Source organism: Peromyscus leucopus, unplaced genomic scaffold (genome assembly GCF_004664715.2).
Source record: "Peromyscus leucopus breed LL Stock unplaced genomic scaffold, UCI_PerLeu_2.1 scaffold_346, whole genome shotgun sequence".
In the NCBI taxonomy this organism is placed as follows: Eukaryota; Metazoa; Chordata; class Mammalia; order Rodentia; family Cricetidae; genus Peromyscus; species Peromyscus leucopus.
The window spans coordinates 26,136-33,129 of record NW_023505229.1 but is presented as its reverse complement, the minus strand read 5'-3'; the positions used below and the strand labels follow the sequence as shown (position 1 = coordinate 33,129).

General features: G+C 41.1%; 1 pseudogene; it reads left to right on the top strand.

The window, feature by feature from the left end:
* The first annotated feature begins 2,270 nt into the window (after positions 1-2,270).
* On the top strand, positions 2,271-3,207 carry LOC114697526 (annotated as a pseudogene).
* Positions 3,208-6,994: the final 3,787 nt, after the last annotated feature.

Genomic DNA, 6,994 nt, shown 5'->3' with positions numbered 1-6,994 from the left:
CCCCAAATTGAGGTCTCCCATGGGGAGTCAGCAGAGCCCAGCACACTGAACCTAGGCAGGTCCAAGTCCCTTCCCACTGCACCAAGGCTGTGCAAGGCGTCACACCATAGGCACCGGATTCTCAGAAGCCTGTCCATAGACCAGGGACAGATCCCGATCCCCCTGCCTGCGTGTCCCCCAAACAGTTCGAGCCAAACAACCGTCTTCCGTATCCAGAGGGCCTAGTCCAGTCCCATGGGGGCTCCACATCCACCAGTCCACAGTTCATGGGTTTCCACTAGTGTGGCCAGTCATCTCTGCACGTCCTCCCATCATGATCTTGACGTCCCTCACCTGCAGAATATCTCCTTTCTCTCATCAATTGGATTCCTGGAGCTCAGCCTGGTGCCTGGCCGTGGATCTCTGCATCTGCCTCCAGACCAATTAATTTTTAAATTTTATTTCTGTTTACTAATTTATTTAAGAAGTAACTGTTATCCAGAACTTTTCAATGGGGTCTTGCTTTTGATAAATATTTGTTTATTTGAGTATTAGTCTATGAAACTGTGCTGAGACCTTAAGGTTTGTTTTAAGAATCATAAATATAAGGGTAAATATTCTTATTCTCAGGCCCTAGGGCCCAGTTTGGTTCTTTAGATTCTTGGATAAATCTATTAGGAATAAGCAGTAGTTTACATCCATGTAGTTTATTCAAGGGTGTGCTGACTCTATTTTTCTATTTTGTACCATCTATTAATTATGTATTATTTCCTTCTGTGATCATTAGTTCTGGGATTGAACTCCAAAGCTACAATAAATTTTTCATCAAATGAATGCTATGTCTATAATAAAAATGAGTAAATAGCTATACAATCTGCCAGTTTTGTTTTACCACACTTTAATTTTTTTTTTATTGAAAATTTGATTCTTCTTTCATAAAATACCTCCTGACCACAGTTTCCTCTCCCTTCAGTCTTCCCAGCTCCTGTCCTCAAACTCTCCTCTCCCCCAGATCCACACCCTCTCTGTTTCCTCTTCAGAAAATAGCAGGCCTCTAAGAGATGACAGCCAAACAGGAAAAACCAAGATACAATAAGACCTGGCAAAAGCAAGATAACCCAATAAGAGGAAAAGAGTCCCCCAAGAGCAGGCAAAAGAGTCAGAAACCCACCCGCTCTCTGTTAGGAGTTTCACAAAAACACCAAGCTGACAGCCATAACATATATGCAGAGGACCTGTAGCAGACCCATGCAGGACCACACTTGCCACCTCAGTCTCTGTGACCCGTGTGAGCCCTGCTTAGTTGATTCAGTGGGCCGTGTTCTTCTTTTTACCACACCTTAAAACTGATTATTTAAGAGGAATATAATAAAACTGAGCATGATGGCTCAAGTTAGTAATCACAGCCCTCAGGGGTGAAAGAGAAGGATTGCCTTGAGTTCGAGGCAAGTCTGGACTCTATAGTGAATTATAGGCTGGTATGACTAGAGTGAGATTGTTTTAAAAGCAAAAACAAAACCATAAACAACAAAGCATGAATAGAATCATGATTCTAAGCAAAGTACAATGTTATGTGATGGAATTAAAAAAAAAAAACCCAGATATTTTTTCTTGTAGAAAGGTGATATTGGCTAGATATGAAAGATAGCTTCAAATATTTGAAAGGTTGGTGTAAGAAAGATGGATTTGGTTAGTTCTGCCTGATTTCAAATTGCAAAAGTAGACCTATGATTAAAAGTTAATGAAAACAGACTTCTCACTAGATGGAAGAATGTTATAACACATAGGTATGTTAAATCAGGGGCTAACTTGTTCTTCATCAATAGAGTTGATCATGGATGGCCACCTACCAGGAATTCTACAGAGGACATTTCTGCTAATGAATGTATTCAGTTTGCTTCTTGCCAATATGAACACCTAATCTACAAACTTGAGTCTTCCTAAACTTGCTCTGCCAGTAAGATATAAATCAGCTTTCATCTGTCTTTGTAGACTCTAGATCTTGCTTTTGAGTTCTGGCTTATTTTTGCTCCACTCAAGTTTACATCGGGCTCTCTTTCTTTTCTGCCATCTGATAGACTTTGAGGTACAACATTAAAGACTCTGAAGTTAAAGACTGCTGAACAAACTACTATGATACTGTTAGGTCACCTTCCTGTAATAGATCCCTCAGCATTTATTTCCTAGAGGTTGTGCTACTCTGATGGCACCCTGAATGATATATCCAGTAATTCTACTTTCTTATTCTGCTGTTCTTTCAGGAAAATCTGGAGCCAGAAGTAACTGAGACCATGCGGGGAGAAAATCATTCAGTGGTGTCTGAAATTGTGCTGATGGGATTTGCCAGTTCTTTGGAGATATGCATTGTCCTCTTCCTGGTTTTCTCTATGTTCTATGTGGCAGGCGTTTTAGGAAATTTCTTAGTTGTACTCACCGTGATTGCTGATCCCCACTTACACTCTCCCATGTACTTCCTGCTCGCCAACCTCTCCTTTTATTGACATGTGTGTTTCCTCCATTACAGTTCCCAAGATGATTTTGATCTTTTAAAGGAGAGAAAAGTAATTTCCCTTCAAGGCTGCATCGCTCAGATGTTCTTCATTCATGTTAGTGGAGGAACAGAGATGATGCTCCTCATAGTCATGGCCTATGACCGGTACATTGCTATCTGTAAGCCCCTCCACTATCTGACCATCATGAACCCAAGGACGTGTATTTTACTCTTAGTAGTGACTTGGACCATTGGAATCATGCACTCACTGATCCAAATTGTATTTGTTGCAAACTTCAGTTCTGTGGCCACAGTGAAGTGGACAGCTTTTACTGTGATCTTCCTCGGTTTATTAAGCTCGCCTGCACAGTCAAGTACAGGCTGGATCTCATGGTCACTGCCAACAGTGGCTTCATCTCTCTAGGGACTTTCATCACTCTGATGATCTCCTATGCCTTATGCTGGTCACTGTTTGGCAGCATTCTTCTGGAGGCTCGTCCAAGGCTCTCTCCACATTGTCAGCTCACATCACAGTGGTGGTATTGTTTTTTGGCCATGTATCTTTGTGTATTCATGGCCTTTTCTCATGTGCCTGTAGATAAATTCCTTGCCATTTTTGATGTGATAATCACCCCATTTCTGAACCCTTGTAAATCTATACTTTTAGGAACAAAGAGATGAAGGCAGCAATGAGGAGGATATTCAGCCAAATGCCGAGTTCCCAGAATCTGTTTTAAGACTGGTGGTATCAGCAAAAGACAAGTGTCTCTAACGTTCCCTAGGTTACAGATAGGAGTCTAAGGACACACAGCCCCACACATAACTTTATTTACTAGTCAAATTAGCAACACACAAGCTTTCATTGATGTATTTTCTATTCATAACCAAGGAAGATGTGTTCTTTTAATGTAATGTGTTGGAATAAAATGTATTCTATATTTTTCTACCCTCTTCTTGATAGAGGCTCTGGATTGACCTATTACATACCTTCCTGCACTCTGAGGAAGCATTTCCTGCTGTGGGATATTCTGTGGGATGTTAAATGTGTTGCTCTGTTTGGTTAATAAATAAAACACTGATTGTCCAGTAGCCAGACAGGAAGTACAGGCGGGACAAGCAGAGAAGAGAATTCTGAGAAGTGAAAGGCTGAGGTAGAGAGACACTGCCAGCCGCCGCCATGACAAGCAACATGTAAAAAGATACTGGTAAGCAACAAGCCATGTGGCAACTTATAGATTAATAGAAAATGGGTTAATTTAAGATATAAGAACAGTTAGCAGAAGCCTGCCATGGCCATACAGTTTGTAAACAATATAAGTCTCTGTGTGTTTACTTGGTTGGGTCTGAGCGGCTGTGGACTGGCGGGTGAGAGAGATTTGTCCTGACATGGGCCAGGCAGAAAAAACTCTAGCTACAATTTCCCTTCTTAGATTTTTCTTCTTTTTCTTTTTGGTTTTACAATGCACAATATGAAGAAATTGTTCTGCAAATATGAGAAAATTTGCAATTGCTTCACATTTAAAAAACTGTTTCTAACAGAAGTAGAATTGCATCCCTTTCTCTCTCCTTTTCTTTCCCTCTACTCCCTCACAGGTATCTTCCTCCAACTTTTCTACAGCCCCTCTGTCCAATAACCTCTTTTTCTTTTGATTATTATTGCTACATATACATACATATATATGTATATTTATAACTATATGTACAATTGAATTGATCCAATTTTTTTTCTGATTTTTTTGAATTTGAGACTCTGGGTGAGACATTGTGGAATCAGCTGTGATAAATGAGAAAAAATAAGCATAGCAGACATTAAAGCAGCAGCTCCTGCTTCATCCTTCAGTGCCTATTGCCCTTGTAAAATTACTATTTTATATTTTTTGAGCTGGTCTTTTATATAGCCCTGGCTGTTCTGGAGCTCACTGTGTAGACCAGGCTGTCCTCAAACTCACAGAGACCCCCTTGCCCCTGTCTCCTGAATGATGGGCTTAAAGGTGTACATCATCACATCCAGTCCTTGAAATAACTTTTTTGTTATTAGCATCCTGAAATTGGATCACTGAATTGCAGCTTTTTATGTATACCAGCCAGTGCCTATGGCAAGAACAGATGAGGCCTTAAAATCACTTCACCCATTTAAAGACTGTGTTCCAGCAGTGCCAGGGGATTAGAACAACAGAGGCCTGGGAAGGAACACAGATGGCACTGAGCTTATTCCTCCCAGGTGCTTGTCCCTAAAGCCATGGCTGTAATTTCCCTGTAATTTCTAGGAGACGCAATCTCACAGCAGATGCCCTGGTCCTCTGGTTCTGGCAGTCTTCCCACCCTCTCTGTGTTATTCCCTGAGCACAAGTGCAGTAGCTGTGGCTGTAGATGTATCCGCTGGACCAGGCACTCAAAAATGAGCTGTTTCTCCACATCATGACCAGTTGTGGCTTCTTAAAAATGGTTCCCATCTGCTTCAAGAGAAGCTTCTTTTATGATGGGCAAGAGCCACATTTAACTGTGGGTATAAGGACAGGTTGTAGAGGGCAGTTAGGAATTATGCCAGTCTAGTAAAGGGCCAGTAGTAGGCTCTTCTTTAAGGACCCATGACCTCACTGGCCTTGCTCAGTGGGCTAGGGTTACAGTACCTGGCATGATTTCCCTCCTGTTAAGCAGGCTTTAAGTACAGGTTATCTTGACATGCTGGTCATTGCTGTGGTCAATAGACTTCACAGCTGGTTAGGACTACTGTTTGTTCCCTCCTTTGGCAGCTTGCCAGCACCGTCTGGTACTATGAAAGCTAGAGCACAGGAGGGAGGCTGTCAGCTTATATCCAGCTCTAATCTACTGAGTCCTGTGTGGAAAATGTACAGTGTCTGCAGCAACAGAGACTTACCTTCAGCTTCGAGGGCAACCCAGGGCAATAGCAATAGCATAGCCAAGTGTGTTTACAAGACCCATGGGCCATGTTCCTCCTCCTCCTTCTTTTGTTTTTTTGAGACAGGGTTTCTCTGTGTAACAGTCCGGCTGTCTTGGAACTCACTTTGTAGACCAGGTTAGCTCAAACTCACAAAGATCCGCCTGTCTCTGCTTCCCTGAGTGTTGGGATTAAAGGTATGTGCCACATGTTCTTTCTTACTATTGGACTGAACATAATAAACAATTTCTAAATTCTGGGCATGACAATAGAATACAATATTATTCATTGTATTTTTATCAACTAAATTTCCATTATATCATTTTTGTAATCTAATCACTTTGATAATTTCTTCTATCATATTAAGTCATCACTTCGGCATTTTCTTCTAGCATATCAAAATGCATCATTGAAGAGCCACATGTGATGGTTTATGCTGTAATGTCAGCACTTGGGAGGGGGAGGCAGTAAGAAACTGTTTGTGTGTCTAGGTCAGTGGTTCTCAACCTCCAATGCTGCTATTCTTTAAAACTGGTTCCTTGGGTTGAGGTGACCCCAACCATAGAATTACTTTCGTTGCTACTTCATAATTGTAATTTTGATACTGTTATGAATTGTAATGTAAATATTGTTTGGAGATAGAGGTTTGTGACTCACAGGTTGAGGACTACTGGTCTAGGTCAAAAGAAGTTTCAGACATTTTAACCCTTCCTTCATGCAGGATACTAGACTTTATACATGAAAGAGGTTAAATAGTTTGAATCAGCGAAAGAAAAATCTAAGATTAGAAGTCATGTGTTATGGGTCTCATATATGCATGTCACTAAATGAAAACAGATTCTACTTGAGGTAGAGTTGCTGGTGTCACTGTTAAAATTTTTGGCACTTCTTTTAGATACTTTTCCTTATTCACTTACTTAAAAAATTGATTGCAAGAACTGGGACTGGATTTAATAGTCAGGTGTGCTCATTAGGCAGCTCATTGGATGACTTCAAGTCTTTTATTATTTTTATTTTAAAAGAAGTATATACCATTTATTTTATATATGTGAGTGATTGTAAGTGTGCATGTGCCACGGTGAACGCTGGTAGTGAGAGGAAAGCTTTTGGGGTCATGTCTCTCCTTCTACCGTGTGGGACCCAGGGATTGAATTCAGGCGTGACCTCAGGTCTTCCAGTTTGGTGTCAAGTGCCTGAACCTGCTGAATCATCTCTCTGGCCTTTGAATCATTTAGAAAAATTTCTGCAAAATATGTCACTTTTCTTGGGCTATTTTTCTTTTTTTTCGTTTTTCGAGAAAGGGTTTCTCTGTGTAGCTTTGCGCCTTTCCTGGAACTCACTTTGGAGACCAGGCTGGCCTTGAACTCACAGAGATGTTCCTGCCTCTGCCTCCGAGTGCTGGGATTAAAGGAGTGTGCCACCACCCCCGAGCTTTTCTTGGACTATTTTTCAACAAGAGATATGGACTATTTTTCACAGTCTGTAAGCAATTAGGAATAATAGTCCTTCAAGTTCTAGTACTCCTCTACAAAAGTACAAATGATTGGAAGTAGCTGGGGAGGTAGCTAAGCTATAGAGAACTTGCCTATTGTGCACAAGGTCTGGTTTGATCTTCAGTACTGCAA